Genomic DNA, 16,467 nt, shown 5'->3' with positions numbered 1-16,467 from the left:
GAACCATAGAACCATAGAATTTAGGGGTCGGCAGTTTTCACTTTTAAATCACTCTTGTCTGCCAAGGGAAATGAAATGATGTGGAATTGCCTCTGGTAACTGATACATCAGTCCAGCAGGAAAATCCTCTGGACCCTGCTTCCAGAGTTTGCCTTCATTTCTGCCCAGACTGCACTGAGATGTCTTAATTCAGGTTCAGACCTCAACTACTAAGTTCCTCAGCACTTTTTACATGCATTTTATCACAGTTTCCCCTTCAAAGAATAACTATGGGTATATTTCTATAAGGCAATGTTTTGAAAGGAAAAAGATGTTTCACTGTTGATCTCAAAAGGAATGAGTTGGCTTATGTTCCACCCCACAGAAGCCAGGATGGTCTTCCTCCATGAAGGGCCCCCCTGATGTGGCTATCTTGACCTTGTGTAATGTGCCCCCATCCAGGATCTTGCTTCTGCCCTCCTTCCCTGCTGCCCAGAAATGTGATATTGTTGGTGCATGTAGAGCATATCCCTCTCTCAGGGGAAAACTCACATTAACTAAGCATGCAGGCCCGATGTTTAAAACAAAGTGGCAATTTCTCAATTTACAGTGAGAAAATTTAAGTGGTATATAAAAATGTTTCAATAACATACCAACAGAGCGAAAAGAATTTGTTTAATCAACTGCCTGTTTGAGAGCCTGATATATAAGCGCAGTTGGCCCTTGCAATAGGACCAAGACACTTGGACTTGGTGAACCGCAATTTTCACATCCATCCCTCATTGGTGACACCCATGACTCCAGCACCAAAAACACTTACATACCTTTGCTCTAGGCCTTACCCCCTGAGAGGATCTACATTTTTATAGGAATTCTATCATTTGCCAAGGTCTTCCTTTGAACGTGTGAAGAACTATAGAAAGGTGGCTGTCTATCCTTACTGTCTCTTTAAGGTGACTTTGTCATCTTCGGCTCTGATCTATTATGTATCCATATTAAAGTTTAATGTTCAGAAGGCATCCTTATTTCCCTCATTTCTCAGTTCTTAAGCAATGACTCACTTTAGACCCCAAAGACCAACAAGAGCAATGAAACTAGACTGATTTCTGCCTGTGGCAAAAGGAGCCCTTCTCATAACTTCTTAGTATAATTTTATGTTTAGTACCAATGAGACTTTAAATTCTGGGCTGTAGGGAAATTTTTCAGGAAGGCCCCATGTAGCCCTTCTGCTTAGATAGTAAGCCACGATTTCCCTAGAAAGGGACTTTAGGAGCAAGATATCTCCGGAATTCCAAAGCTGGTTGGACATAATTGTGCCTCTGTCAGTAGGAGCCAGTGCAGGGCTTAATTAGTGTTTGAATCTTATAGGGCAATCACTGGCATGGTAACATAACTATTTCTCTATTGTTGGCACTTCCTATAGTTCTAGCCCTCTCTCTTCTCCCTAGCAGGCCAGATTAATCATACTGTATTTGGACATCTAAATGGTGAGCCTACATAAAAAGGGGATTTTTGGCAGCAGAGATGGGTTCCGAACTGGCACTGGCATGATGGAAACAACTTTCTGTTGATGCACAAGTCACCATATGCAAAAAAATATATCATTCCAAGCAATTTACAGGGGTTGATGGCAGTAGGGAAAAACACGGGAGTAAACAAGTCTCTTGGCTCCTTCCTCCCTTTAAGCTGGCACCCATCTCCAAGCAAAAAGCACCAAATCAGCCATCGGCCCTCCACCCCTGGAAGTCCAGGCCAGAAACATGGAGGCGGTCAGGAGCAGGACACTGCTGCCTGCTCCCAGCCTGTTCCCAACTATTCCCAGGGCACACCCTCTGGACATCACCTACAAAATGAGATGGTTTAATTCTTCGGAATCTAAAGCTCCTTCCAATTCTCATGTTCTATTTTAATTGGGGGTTTATTATAAAGTCACTGCTCTTCAGGCAATAGGGAGCAATTCATTTCATAATAGAAAACAGGAATCAGCAGGTATTTATGGACATCTTCTACATCTAAGGCACGCTGCATTCTGCCAGGGGAGACTCAGTTACTATGGAGGTGTTACTTTGATTCTACCATTTTGTCTTGGTGATTATTTGATACAGTAGGAATAAGAAGTCATTAAAAAGACAAGGTTTTCTTTTCTTATTTTTCCCTATGTTCTGCGCATGCCAGTTTCTCTCACCTCACACCTTAGCTCTATCTCATCTCTATCCTACCCCAGCTCCTCAGATATACCCCTAGACTCGGGGATGTGGTAAGGTCAGAGAGGGGGACAGGGGGTTGGCTGAAAGTCAAATATGGGTACAACTGAGGACGGTGGTGGTGGTGGTCAGCAATGGATAGAATTAGAGACTGACTTCATGTGGGATCTGAGTTCAAGACTTTACCAGCCTTGCATCCTTGAGCCCTACTTCCCTTGTATAAAATGGGCTTAAGAACACATCTGCCACATAGGCTCAATATGAGGGACAGGAGAAATATGTATGATACACATCAAGTACTTAACACAGTGCCTAGAACAGAAGAAGTGCTCGATTAAATAAAGAAATTAAGATAATAGGGATGAGTGAGATTTAGAAATGTGACCATCGTTCAAGATGTCTGTGTCTAGTTACTAAGGGATCTCATAAAAGTTACATCTATCAAGAGAGCTGTGTCGAATCAGTCATTCTGGAGATATCACAAGGGCTTTGTGGAGGGAGTGACACTCAATACCAAGTAATATTTACATTGCAGAGATTGGGACAGGGCATCCAGGCCCAAGAATAGCATGAGTACAGGCAGGGAGTTGGACATCTCAGGAGAGGTCTAAAACAGTAAGGAAGCGATCCACACTCTGTGCACTGTCTGCCCTCCAGACCCTAGGAAACGGTGGGAAGCAACAGAGGGAGCCCAGGGCTCCCCTTAGGATATGAGCTCCTCTTTGTCACTTGTAAGCTTAGGGAACCTAAAAATTGTAGTGTAGCTGCCTATGTTCCAACCTTGGATATACCCCTTACTAGTAGTGTGACCTTAGGCAAATTATTTAACTTCTTGTGCCTCAGTTCCTCAGGTACAAGATGAGGTTAATAGTACCAATAGTATTGTAGGGGTTAAATGAGACAAAGCAAGGATAGCACATAGCCTGCACTCACTGAATGCAAGCTACAATAACCGCATATAAATATACAATAATATAATATAGTATCCCCCAAGCTGGAAATGCACGGGATATTGTGCGTATTGCTATTAATTCTCTGAGCACTGCTTGTCACCAACAACAGGTCACTAGAATAAACTGGGGAGTTAAGGTGTGTTCAGATTAGATTTTCTTTTCAACAACAAATAAAAACAACATTTTAAAGAATAATGATTATCTTTGAAACTAATTTCAACCTCTTGGTGGGCAACTTCAGCGAAAAAATGATGACAAGTGATGTTTATTGAGAACTTACTATGTGCTAGACCTGCTCTAAGAACTTCAGATATATCAATAAATTCTTTCTATTTCCTTCGCACCCCTATGAGGTTTTACTGTTGGGTAAATTTTAGAAAAGAGAAGCCAAGGGCTTCCTTAAAAGGGCTTTTTGTATCTAACCTGGGCTGGCCCAACATGAAATAGGAGCTCATTTCTCAAGGCAAAGAGGCTTCCAGAGTACTCATCTGAAATTTGCTTCAAATCGTAAATATACTACATATGGGAGTTGCTGACTGTCTCAGCACCACCATCATCAAGAGAAACACTTGCCAAGCTGGGGTATCTCCCTAGGCTGATGCAATCAGAACAGCCTGCCCAGTAGGTGGTGGGCATCAGTGGGTGAAACCACTGCCACTCCATGATAAGAGACTCTGTGATTCTCCCGTCCTGGAAACACACACACACACACACACACACACACACACACACACACACAGAGAGAGAGAGAGAGAGAGAGAGAGCGAGAGAGAGAGAGAGAGAGAGAGAGAGAGAGAGAGAGAGAAGAGTCTGAATCTTCCAAAGGGTAAAAGCTAGACTGTCTTTTTCAGCAAGTGAGAAGCTATGAGGCCATTGCCATGGATGATTATCAGCATCATGTTCCCTGTGCTGAATCAAGTTCAGAAGCATCTTTATGGGACTCCCCCAGAAGGTACTTGGATTCAGAAAGGAGGAGCGTTCAGATTTCCCAAGGATTTCCACTCACAGAAGCTACTACCTATTTTGCCTCCAGCTCTGTCACTTGGTTTTGTTTACTCTCTTCCCTATGGGACAGAAGCACCAGATCCCTCTCCAGAGACAGACAGACAGTCAGATACAGACACACAGAGAGAGAGAGAAATGGTGGTTTGGAAATTTCTAAGAAAAGGCTTTGATCTGGGGAAAAAAAATAGAGGCTGTCCATTTTTTGACCCATCTCTCCTCTCGACTTTCTAAAAGATAATATTTTTATCCCTTAAAATTTTAAACATTTAAAAGTTTTTCATTACTTATCATCTATAAGATAAGCTTAAATTTACACCTCTTCAAGGAGTTCACAACTCCTAAGGAGTATAAACTCATGTGCAACCAAACTTGGTGGCTAACAAAATAAAATGCATGCTCTGTGGATGTATGCAAAATGGGTAAATCATAAGGAATGGGTAAACTATAAGAAATTCTGACACATACCCATCCTACAAGGCCCCAAACTCCTACTAATAAAGCAGGTAAGGTGCTGGACACAAACTCGCAGTGTATCGAGATCTATCCTATGAGTTCAGACACTTGTTTTTCTTTAGAAACTGTCCACTTGGCAGGCATACATATGTCTTCCCATGGAGATGTGGTACAGGATGTTTCCACCCATATGGAGGGAGAAGGGAAGATGGAAGACAACATCTAGAAATGGGTGGCCAGAGAAGCTCTACAAAGCACCACCCAAGGAGGGAGGAGGCAGTCTGAGGCAGGTAGTTCCATGTATTTCATAAATTAGACTGGATTTGAGCAATCTGATGTCAACCCAGTGTAACAGCTTCTATGGGGTAGGAGCAGATAGGATAGATCTCCAAGGTCCAGGGTCCCCAGCAAGGCAGGGGTGAGGCAGATGTCAAGAGTCACAATGGCAAAAGCCAATGTCAGGGGTCAGACAAGGCTTGAAGTTCAAGCATCAGGGTCTTAAATACAGTAGCTGGTTAAGGTCAGTACAAGAGCACAGGGAGAAGCCTGCTCACCTACAAGCAGGGCTTCCCTATTGGTCTAGCTCCTCAGAGTGCATTGACGTGCTTCTACAGCCAACAGAGTCTCAGGCCCTTGTCAGGGCCTGAGTAAAATGATTCCAGCCAAAGTCCTGACAATATTGTTCTATTCTTTTTGTGGGCACCAAAGGATCCCCAAGTTTAAAGGAAAAAATATGCAGTGGTCAAAGTCGGGTAATTTGCAGCCATAGTTTAGTCAATTGGCTGCAGGTCTTCTTGAGAGTCTTCAAAAATCAGTTTCTATCTAAAACTGGCACAATATGGTAAACCTGGAGAGGTTGGTTCTTGGTGGCCCTCATGATCACTTTCCTATAGGATTCAAGGACTCTGCCCCACCAGTACACGTAGAGATGCCCCTTCTATGTCATGCTTATAAGAAGCCAGAGTTAGGCCCAGCTGACTCTCCCAGGAGGAGAAGCAATACAGCATCATGGTATGGCATTATTGGCTGTGTTACTTTGGACAAGTTATTTCATTGCTCTGTGTGTTTTTCCCATCAATAAAATAGTAATGACAATAATAGTACCCACTTCATAACCTTAGTTTAAAGATTAGATTAAATATGTGTAAAATTCTTATGTTGTAAGTGCTGGATAAATTGTAGGTATCACTATTTTTTTTTAAGTGGGCAACACTTTCTCCAAAGAAGTGAGTTTTCCAGAGTTGATTGAACTCCATGCACTGAAACACTGAATGATTGAAAAGAAGCACAAACCTCAAAGCTCTATATTCCTATCATGTAGAAATCTACCCACCACTTCCATGAGTAGGACAGGCCTGGCCCCGAGTTTAACTCTATCAGTTCTGTACCCAGCCTGCCTCTTCCATCGTTGTTTTTCTTTGTGGTCATGTGATATCCATATTCCTTCCCTCTATACAAATATCATTTCTGTTTTCCGTATTTACTACTCAAAGTGATGCATTATACCACAAGCTGTACATTTGTCTTCATTCAGAAAGAGTAATAGTTTGGGTTGTTTTTTGTTTTTTGTTTTTGTAATTCAATATTTTTTTATATATACAAAGCATTTCAGTTTCTATTCCTGAGGGAAGGGGAAAAAATAAACAAGCAAATAGTACTACTTCAGTACAGAGAAGAAAAAAAAAAAAAACAGAGAGACACAGTTTGACGCTGAAACCCTGAGGGTGAGAGAAAGTGCAATTTCACAGGGATAAATTATCCTCTCAAACATGTGAGGTCTTTCACACCATTTGAATCCCACACAACTATTATTGGCAGGGCTGGTTAGGGCATGAAGACAGTTAACAGGTCTGAACAGGGTGCTGTAAACCAGCCAAGAGTCCTCTTTTCCAGATGCTCACAGAAGCCAGAAAAAAAAAAAAAGGCTGTCTGAAATTTGTATCAGGAGTTGGAGGGCACCCAAGAGTGACGGGGACAACTGCACACAGGAGACTGAGAGGAAATCATCACTCTCTTGGCTGATGGATGAGGTGAATCTTAACTTTTCTCCAGCAGCAGTCAGTGGAATGGAATTTCAGTCCGAGCCAACCAAATATCACTTTGGTTGTATAGACCACTGGGAAGAGCATAGTGGGTTCAGGTGACTGCTGCCACATCCTAGCTGTGTGTCATTGGGCAGATAACCCCTTGGAGCCCATTCCCTCATGCATGAAACAGAAAAATCAGTGATACCTGCCTCACACCAAGGCAGTGGTGTGAGGATGAAGTGCAGTGATCTCTACCAAACCCTTGTCATAGGCCCTGGCATATGTTAAGCACTTAATATATGGCAGGCATGTTTTAGAGAAGAAAACGCTTCACATTCACTGCCAGCTACCAATACAACAATTCCAAAGACTTTATGTCATTCTTATGAATCTGGTTACAGTTGACTGCATTCCCCTCAGGCTACACCCATACTTATTTCATGTCAGGTCTCTCTTTCCTTTGTGCTCCAGGTGAGGCTGCTTTAAGGCCACACATTTAAGATTCTAAGAAGCTCTCTTTTCAAATCAAAAAGTTCTGCAAGGCACTATCTTAAACCTTTGTGAACCCTTTTTTTCCCAGTCTTAATGAGATGTAATTGACATATAACATTGTATAAATTTAAGGTGTACAATGCAATGATTTATATATGTATATATTGTGAACTGACCACCACAATAAATTTTGTTAACTTATTATCCCATCACCTCACGGTTGCAATTTTTTTTCCTCCTGATGAGAACTTAATATCTACTCTCTTAGCAACTTTTGAATATATAATACAGTATTGTTCACTATGGTCGTCATACTGTACATTACATCCTCAGAGCATATTCATCTTCTAAATTTTGTACTGTTTGGACTCACTCATTTTCCCCATCCCTCACCCCTACCTTTTACCTCTGGCAACCACCAATTTGTTTTCTGTTTGTATGAGTATGATTTTTTAGATTCACATGTAAGTGAGATCATACAGTATTTGTCTTTCTCTGTCTGATTTATTTCACTTAGCATAATGTCCTCAGGGTCCATTTATGTTGTTGCAGATGGCAGGATTCCCTTCTTTTTTATGGCTGAATAATATTCCATTTTGTACATGTACTACATTTTTCTTTATCCATTCATCCATCAGTGGACACTTAGATTGTTGTCATGTCTCTGTTTTGTAAATAATGCTGCAATGAACATGGAGCAGAGTACAGATATCACTTTGGCATAGTGATTTTTATTTCCTTTGGATATGAACTCAGAAGCGGAACTGCTGGATCATATGGTAGTTCTATATTTAATTTTTTGAGGAACCTCTATACTGTTTTCCATAGTGCCTGCAGCTGCATCTAGCTGGAGGGTTGGCTGGCTGGAGAGTCAAAGGTGGCCTCACTCACACATCCTGCAGATATTCGTGGCTTTCCGCAGGCCTGCCTCTATTCTCCTCCCCGTTTCTCCTAAGCATGGTGATCTCAGCATTCTAAATGAGCAAAGTCAGAAGTTCCTAGGCCAATAAAGAGCTAGTCTTGAATGCCATCAGTGTCATTTCCATCATATTTTTGTAGTCAAAGTAAGTCGTGAGACCAGCCCAGATGCAGCTCAGGGGAGAGAAGATAGGCTCCACCTCTCAATGCAGAGGGGAACATGAAATGGAATTAATTGCACATAATCTACCACAAATCTCACCACTACTTCAGGCCTACATTTATTCTCACATGAAATGGAAACAATTGGCAGAATTTGGCTTTTCATGAATCTCAAGAGGATGATGAAATTAAGTGATCATATATAGGGCCCATAATTAGTTCATTTTGTTCTCTGTAGAGGTGGAATTCTGTCTCCCACATCCAGGTACCTCCTTTTTCTTCTTCCTTAAAAACTCCTATAATGGGTCTCATCTGATGATTTTTCTCAGGTCTTCTAAGCCCTGGCTATCACCTATAGGAAAGGAACGCGTTCATATGTTTTTAGAGTTTTGAGGGGGCCATGGGCTGGATTCCATTATCTGATGCTCCTTAGCTAAGTGACATTGAGAAAGTTACTCTCTGAGTCACAATCTTCTTGTGATAATAAAATACTACTCTGAAGATTCAGCTATGACTTTAATGAGCTAATGTAGAAAAAGTATTGTATAAACGAACTCTAAAAGGGTTACATTAATACCACTTAACTTATTAATATAATAATTATTATTAATAAAAATAATATAGGAGTGTCTTTGCAAATTATTACTGGAAAAGCAAGGGTCTAAACTCAGGCCACAGTTTTTTGGTACAGCTTTCACTTAAGACAACAACATTCATCCCCAAATAATATAAGAGTTTTCTTACTGAGTTGAATCTGATTACTAGAGTTTAGGGTAGTTGGGTAAGCTCTCTCCTGGGCCTCTGCCCTCTTTAGGAACTGGTTCCAGTGCTTTCACACATGGGAGGGAAGTGGGAGGATCAGAAATACCTGCCTTCCCGACCAGCAGCAAATAACTCTTGGAGCTAAGCAATGAGCAAGGCCTGAGGGCTGCGCCCAGGTAAAAAATAGCTCCAGGCAAGCAACCTGGGCTTCCCACTTCCCAAGAGGTTCTGGTGCCATCCTCAGAGCCCACAATCAGCACCAGACTTTGGGAGTAAGATTCTTGCTGAAATAGTCTCAGGGAAGGCAGTAATGTCTGCAGAGGTAAGGGCTGTGTGTGTGTTGTGGGGGTGGGGGGTGGGGGGGAGGCACACTGAGGTCCTGCTCCATAGAGGACAAAGTCCTGCTCTGGTAGTTTAACCACATAAAAGCCTGTCTTTCAATGGGCCCAAGTCTAACCTACACACCCTAGCTGGAAACATTCTAGTCCGTACTATGTAAACATTTAAATGCGTATACATGCATATGTATATGTGTGTGTGTATTTGCATCTATATCTCTAAATTACATTTTTTGAGCTGAAGAACTTTAAGAATTATCTATTCAAAGCCCTCCTTTGAGAGAAAAAAGGAATAAGCCCTAAAGCTTTAAGAGACTCGCTTAAGATGACATTTGACCCCGCAGGGTGTCCCAGAGAGGACTCTTAAAAGAGTGAAAAGACATTTTTATAAGATAAGTGTGTTCAGTGAAAGCTCTCCAGATGCCTGAATACTCACCAGAAAGAAAGATCTGCACTCGAAGCCCTTTTTCCTCCTCTGCACCTTCACACTTGCTGCCTGAACACTTATGTCCCCTCCTCAGTTTATACACCTTTGTATCCCCCATAGTACTTAGAAATGGAAGCTGCTCAATAAATGTTCATGAATGAATGAACGTGTGAGTGGGACACGAATAATGGGACTTTGCAGGGAGGTCTGGGGAGAATAAAGATTTTCCTAACAATTTATGTTGCTTTTGACATGCCATGCTTTTTCCTTGCCCAGGAGGCCAATAGCACAAATACATGCCTTGCCATGAAAAATTCACAACCGTACATTAGTCAGATACCCTGGTGACATGACTTGCAAACCGGAAAGCCAAGGTCATAGCAAAAGCTGCCATAAATCAAATGTGCCTTAAACACAGCATCCTGTTGGGAAATCTATCCCTTTACTATGTTTCCCTCAGGACAAAGGCTATGTAGGACACTTCCTACTTAAAGAGAGAGAATGCCTGACACTCAGAAATATGTGATGCCACCTGCGACTGTGGCCACTGGCTCTGAAGCAGCCGTCCCCTCTCCCTGACAGTAGTTCAAAGGCAAAGTTTATCTTCTACATGGTGCACTTGGCGATTGCAGAAGACATGAAAAGCTTTAAAACATCATTTCCCAAACCGTTCCACATGACATTCTTAGACACTGGGCAAATAAAATCATTCCATGGTCAGATAATTTGGGGATGCCATGTATACCATGTCCTATTCTTGAGAGTTTCACAAAATGCTCATGAAAAATCCTGCAGGAAAGAAACCTGCCTAACCTTGCTTACCCAAGGTCCCCAATCATTTGACAACAAACCCTTATGTAACCTCAGCAGCAGCTCTGTGGAACTTTCAGCTCTACAGTGATAGCTATTTATAACTCTAGAAGCCATGTGGGTCCTTGTACCAACCCCCTCCACCACTTCTATAGGGATTTCAGAAACAGAAAAATCATAGGAGAGGACTCACCACAGAGGAGACAAGAGATTAGGCTTCACCTGGCGATAGAGGTGAAAAGAAACCTGCCCCCAGCCTTCTTTTTCACGAATGTCCTCCAGAGCCTATTCAACTCCCCAATGTTTAAGGGCTGTCAGATAAAAACAAACCTGGACTTAGTAAGGACAGACTTTTATTCAAAAGTATTATTGAAGAGTAGAGGTGGGATTATTGCAGTAGGGGGGACATTCTGACTCTCAAATCTGCTAGCAGCTCAGAGTTAGGCAGAAAGGGGTCCTCTGTTATGAAGAGGGTTAAGCAAGGCTAGAAAGAACCAGACATGGGGGAATAGGATGAAAAGGTGGCATGAATACAGAGTAAATCAGAAAATGTTTTACCTGGAGGCCAGCCTACTCTCAGGAGGGGCTTTCTGCTGGCTCTTACTGAGGGTGGGCCAGAGGTCAGAGCCCTGGAGGAAATAGAGAAGCTTAACCAAATTTGGGTAACCCATTTTGTTCCAGTTGATCAGCGTGGATAATACAGTTTGGCTAATCATTTATGGGGCAAAGATTGGAAACTTAGAGGGTCTGTGTCTGGCTTTGTCATTGGTAAGCATGGAGGGCATCGGTGGGTGTTATCTAAGGTATATATAGATGATTGTTTTCAGGTGGACATTTCCCACAACATAAAGGTGAGGAGAATTCTTTTAACTCTTACTGTTTTCCGGGAGTGCAGGGCTCAGGTACAAGTTGATGTTGTTAGGGCCTATTCAAAGCTATATTAATCCAGCACCAATAGTATCTGAGTAACCCCACTCTTCACTGGGGTCTTGGCATGGTAAGGCATGGTTCTTTTAAACCTTCAGGCTTTGTAGTGGGAAAGAGAGTGATATGGATAGTCACAGAGAGAGTTTGGGCTCTAATACCATATGGCTTGGATGCAGGCAAAAGTGTATGATGGAGATACCTGGTTGCATAACCAATATTATTTTTTTTTCACCCTCAGTACAGAACCCCCATACTCCAGGTTTGCTGGCAGCTAGGCGCAGCTATGTGACTTTGTTCCGCTAAGTGGAAATTACATAGAAGGATTTTCAGGAGTATTCCATAAATAGGGATGAGAGCTGGGGAACATTTTTGTCCATCTGCTTTTATTCCTGTCTCAGCCTAGGCTGTGAATTGGGTGGCTGGAACTCTAATTGCCACCTTGGATCATGAGATGACCTTGAAGATGAAATTTAAGCACTAAGGATAGTAAAAAAAGAAATAGAAGGAAACTAGCTTCCTGAGGATGAGTTGAGCTGCCAGCAAGCCCTGGACTATTTCTATTTCTTAAACAACAATGACGACAACAAAAAATCAAAATTTTTCGTTGTTAAACCATTGTAACTTCTGGTCTTTATAGGATCAGCCCAATAAAATTTCTGATACACAGAGATGAGGAAACAGGAAAGTTATAGATTAGTAATATTAAGAATACTTTCCACTGTTATCATCTGAAAATCTGTACCCCCAGGCTAAGCTCACTAATTATAAAATTTTCTAAAAGTCAAATTCTACCAGGAATGCCTGCTGCATACTTGTGTAGTGGTCCCCAAGGTACAAGAAGAGCTAGGAGCTGTAATGCTTTTCAAACTCCCTTTCATGAAAGGCCAGGATATGGTATGATAGCTGCAGGTGTGAGTAAAATGGTTCCATGGGCTTTGTCTTGATAATGCCATTAAATACCAAGTTCTCAGGGATATCCTGCTCACAGTCATGTTTCTATGGAAAACAAAGAGAAATTCAGGTAGAGAAAATATACTGAATTGGAATTCCCTAGTTTAGGCAGAAGATGATGGAATTCCTCAATAGCCAGCCTCAGAATTGGCCTCAGAATAATACAAGTAGATATCTTCACCCAGACTTCTGCTTAAATACCCCTGCACATTCAGGTTGTACCCTGACTGACTGTGACCCATGTCCCATCACCAGGTTTGCATGATAACATCTGACAGAAAACGGAGCTATGAGAAACTGTATCTTACAGGCATGGTCATCATGAAGAGTGGTTTATGAAGGTTGAAAGCTCTCAACTCCCCTTCAGAATGGATTATTCAGGCACTCTTTCTCAATGACACACACACACACACAAAACCCACTGTAGTGATAATCAGATAATCACTGGGTTTTTGTTGATGTTGCTATTAACCCATTGCATGACCTTGAGCAATGCAACTATTCTTGAACTCACATTTCTTCATGTGTATTTTTGTGCCCTATTGCTGCTATAACAAATTACCACAAACTTACTGGCTTAAAAATGCAAATTTATTAACTTATGATTCTTGAGTTAAGAAGTCTAAATAGGTTGGAAGGGCTGTGTTTCTTCTGGAGGCTCTAGAATAAATTTCATTACCTTCCCTTTTTCAGCTTCTAGAGACTACCTGCATTCCTTAGCCCATGCCCTCTTCTTCTTCCATCTTCAAGAGCCAGCAGCAGAGCATCTTCCAATCTCTCTCTGATTCTGACCCTCCTGCCTCCTTCTTATAGGACTTTTTTGATTACATTGGGCTCTTCCAAATAATCCAGTATAATCTCCTCATCTCAAAATTCTTAATTTAATCATAATGACAAAGTTTCTTTTGCCATATAAAGAAGCATACCCATAGGTTCCAGAAATTAGGATGTGAACATCTTAGGATAGGAGTCATTATTTTGCCTAACATGATGTGAAAATTTGAAGGTTAGGAGAAATACTCTAATGTCCCTTTCATCCATTTGCATCTTATTCACCATCATCATTTCTCCTCTCTGTGGGTCAGATCCATCTGATCTTCACAAACTGTTGTAGTACCAGATTCTGGCCCTTTTAACCAAACAAATTGGAGATGCCTTGATGACTTTATTCACCTAGTCAATCTTCAGCAAATACTTATGGAACACCCACTGTGCACCAAGCACTCTGCTATACCCTATGGGTATGCAAAGTTAAATAGGGCATGGTTACAACCCTCAAATAGATTTTAGTAGAGCAATTGCAAGGAATTAGGAGTGCTGCCTCCTGAATATCTGTCCATTACTTTATAGATTTGGGTTTATCAAGCAAGCATGAATGGAAGTTATATTTCTCTCTAGTGCTATACTTGTAATTTGGATAAGATGGATGGTGTTCTCAATAGGGTGACATTTTAGACAAAACAATTCTTTGTTTTCTTGGACTGTACCAAGAATTGTAGGACATTTAGCATCTGGCCTCACCAAATAAATGTCACTAATGCTCTCCAGTCACTGTGACTCACACACATAAATACACAAACACTCACATTTATAAATACTCATTGAGGGGTGAGATGGTTCCTAATTGAGATATACTGAGTGAAAAGTTGTGAGCAAAAAAGATAGGCCTTCCTTAGGCATCCCATCTAATTTTTAGATTGTAGCAAAATTCTAGTAATCTATACCTTTTCTGATATTTTAAGATGCTCAATGAGCACATTAAAATTATTTTTTATGATTAAATATTAACATTTTAGCCCATGATGGCAATAATAGCCATCTTATCACTATTTTGTGGTCTTAGAATCAGAGTCAATCATGTCTTTTTAAATTCTATTCACAGCTGGAGACTGAAGGCCACAGAGATCTCTGAGAGCCAAGGTACACCACAAAAGTTTTATTGGGGATAGTGAACCAAGGAGAGAATGCACTGCTATGTTTTTCTTGGTGGTGAGTATGAATTAAATATTTGACAGTACAAGCTGTACTTTTCAATAGCATTGGTTCAGTCACCACCCCACTTCCTTTTTGCCCATATGTAAGGATTACTTACAAAGATTATGGTGTTTGTTTGCTTGTTTTAGCATCACTCCTTAAAAGGTTTCCGATGTTGAAATCTAATACTGGGAACTAGAATTGATTCCTTCATGAAGGTTTGATGTAGCCATGAGCAATGTTATTGTGTCACCTACTAGGTTTACTGGTCTCGTTTACCCAATCTGTTGTTGGCTCCTATCCTTTTTTTTTTTTCTTCAAAAGCTTCACCCTATCTCTATTGCACATCTTTCAATTTCATACCTAAGAAATATCCTTATGCTACTGTGTATTTGGAAAGAGTTATGAGCACCTCGCTGGCCCCTCTGACTATCTATCTCTTATTCTCCTGGTCATCACTTAATCATTCAGCCTTCTCTCTTCCTCTGATGCTTGCATATAGCAAGCCCAAAGGGTATAGCTTTCACTCCCTCCTCCCTTTTACTGGTTCTTATTGCCGATGCCCTGGACCCCACCATGCTCCATGACCATCCAGAGACAACACAGAAGTTCAAGTTGGTGCTGACAGTTCTGCCCTGGATTACCTGGGGTGTGCCTCCTGCTGACTTCTACAGCCACTGCTCAAGTCCCTCATCTTCTGAGTCTGCACCCTCTTGCTTGATTCTGATATGCCATATCCATGTTTGACCTTCCCACTGTTTCCAGGTGCCCACTGGGACTCCGTTTATTGGCAAACAACCAACCTGACTGCCTGACTTTTGGTCCTTGTGCTACTTTTTTTTAAATACATGTGAATATATGTCTGCATTTCTGTTGAGTCTATACCTAGGCATGGAATGTCTGGATAATAAGATGACATATTTAATATCATATTATTAGATACTGCCAAACAGATTTCCAAAGTGGATGAATCAATTTACATTCCCACCAGCAATGTATATGATTTTTCAGTTGCTTTAAATCCTTGCCAAAACTTGGTCTTTACATTTTAGCTGTTCTGGAAAATGTATAGCGAAACTACATAATAGTATTTAATTTGTGTTTCTCTGATTACTAATAGGAGTTAGCACCTATTCATTTGTTATTGGCCACTTGAATTTCCATTTTATAAAGTTCCAGGTCAAGTCTTTTATCTATTGTTCTTTTGAATGGTCTTTTTTTTTTAATTACTTTGTAGGAGTTTGTGTGACCTTGTGCTACTACTTTTATCTTGATATCACTGTAAAATTTGGGTAAGATACTCTCTGTCCACATGGCTACATACCCCCTAGCCTCTCAGCCAGGCCTGCTGGCAGGGGAGAATGTGGAGTAAGCCAGCCCCTTGGGAACTGTTATCCATGTGCTCTAGAAACAGTATTCTAAGCCCGCTCTCTGCTTCTGTGAGATGTTCGGAAAAGCAGCCCATGATGAGCACAGGCCCCTTGGTTCCACCTCTGGCCTTTCATGAGACCCATGTGACTGACTTAACTCTCTGGACACCATGTATTTCATCTGCAAAATGAAAATGTACTAAGCTCACCTCATATTGAGGGAAAATGAGTTATTTAGTGTAAGACATTGAGAGCAGTGCCTGACACTACACACTAGTTGCCCTCAATATACACTAGTTGTTATTCCTCAGACACATCTCACTGGCCTCATTTGCTAATGGCATGGTCGTAACTTATGTGCTTTCCTTGATTAAAAGAATGGTAAGAAAATCAAAAGACATCAAGTTCTAGGTCTGTCTTTGTTGTCATCTCTTTAGGTAAGCCGTTTAGGGGTGAGTCTGTAAGCTTTAATTTTCTTACTTGTGAAATAAAGGGGTCGACTTAGATCATCATCACAAAAACCTTTCAGTTTAAACTTTCCACCATTGCTCCATTTATTGTAACCAGGGATGGAAGAGAAAAGGTCAGAGCATACATACAAATGCTCCACCTGGCTCCCTTCACAACAGATCCTGTACCTGCTGTGTTCTCCCAGGTGCGCAAGAAAAAGGTAGGTCATGAGGAAAGGAAATTAAAGTGCCAGAAGAATGTGGCT

Source organism: Rousettus aegyptiacus, unplaced genomic scaffold, assembly GCF_014176215.1.
Source record: "Rousettus aegyptiacus isolate mRouAeg1 unplaced genomic scaffold, mRouAeg1.p scaffold_m13_p_8, whole genome shotgun sequence".
NCBI classification, from domain to species: domain Eukaryota; kingdom Metazoa; phylum Chordata; class Mammalia; order Chiroptera; family Pteropodidae; genus Rousettus; species Rousettus aegyptiacus.
This window is presented reverse-complemented; position numbering follows the sequence as displayed.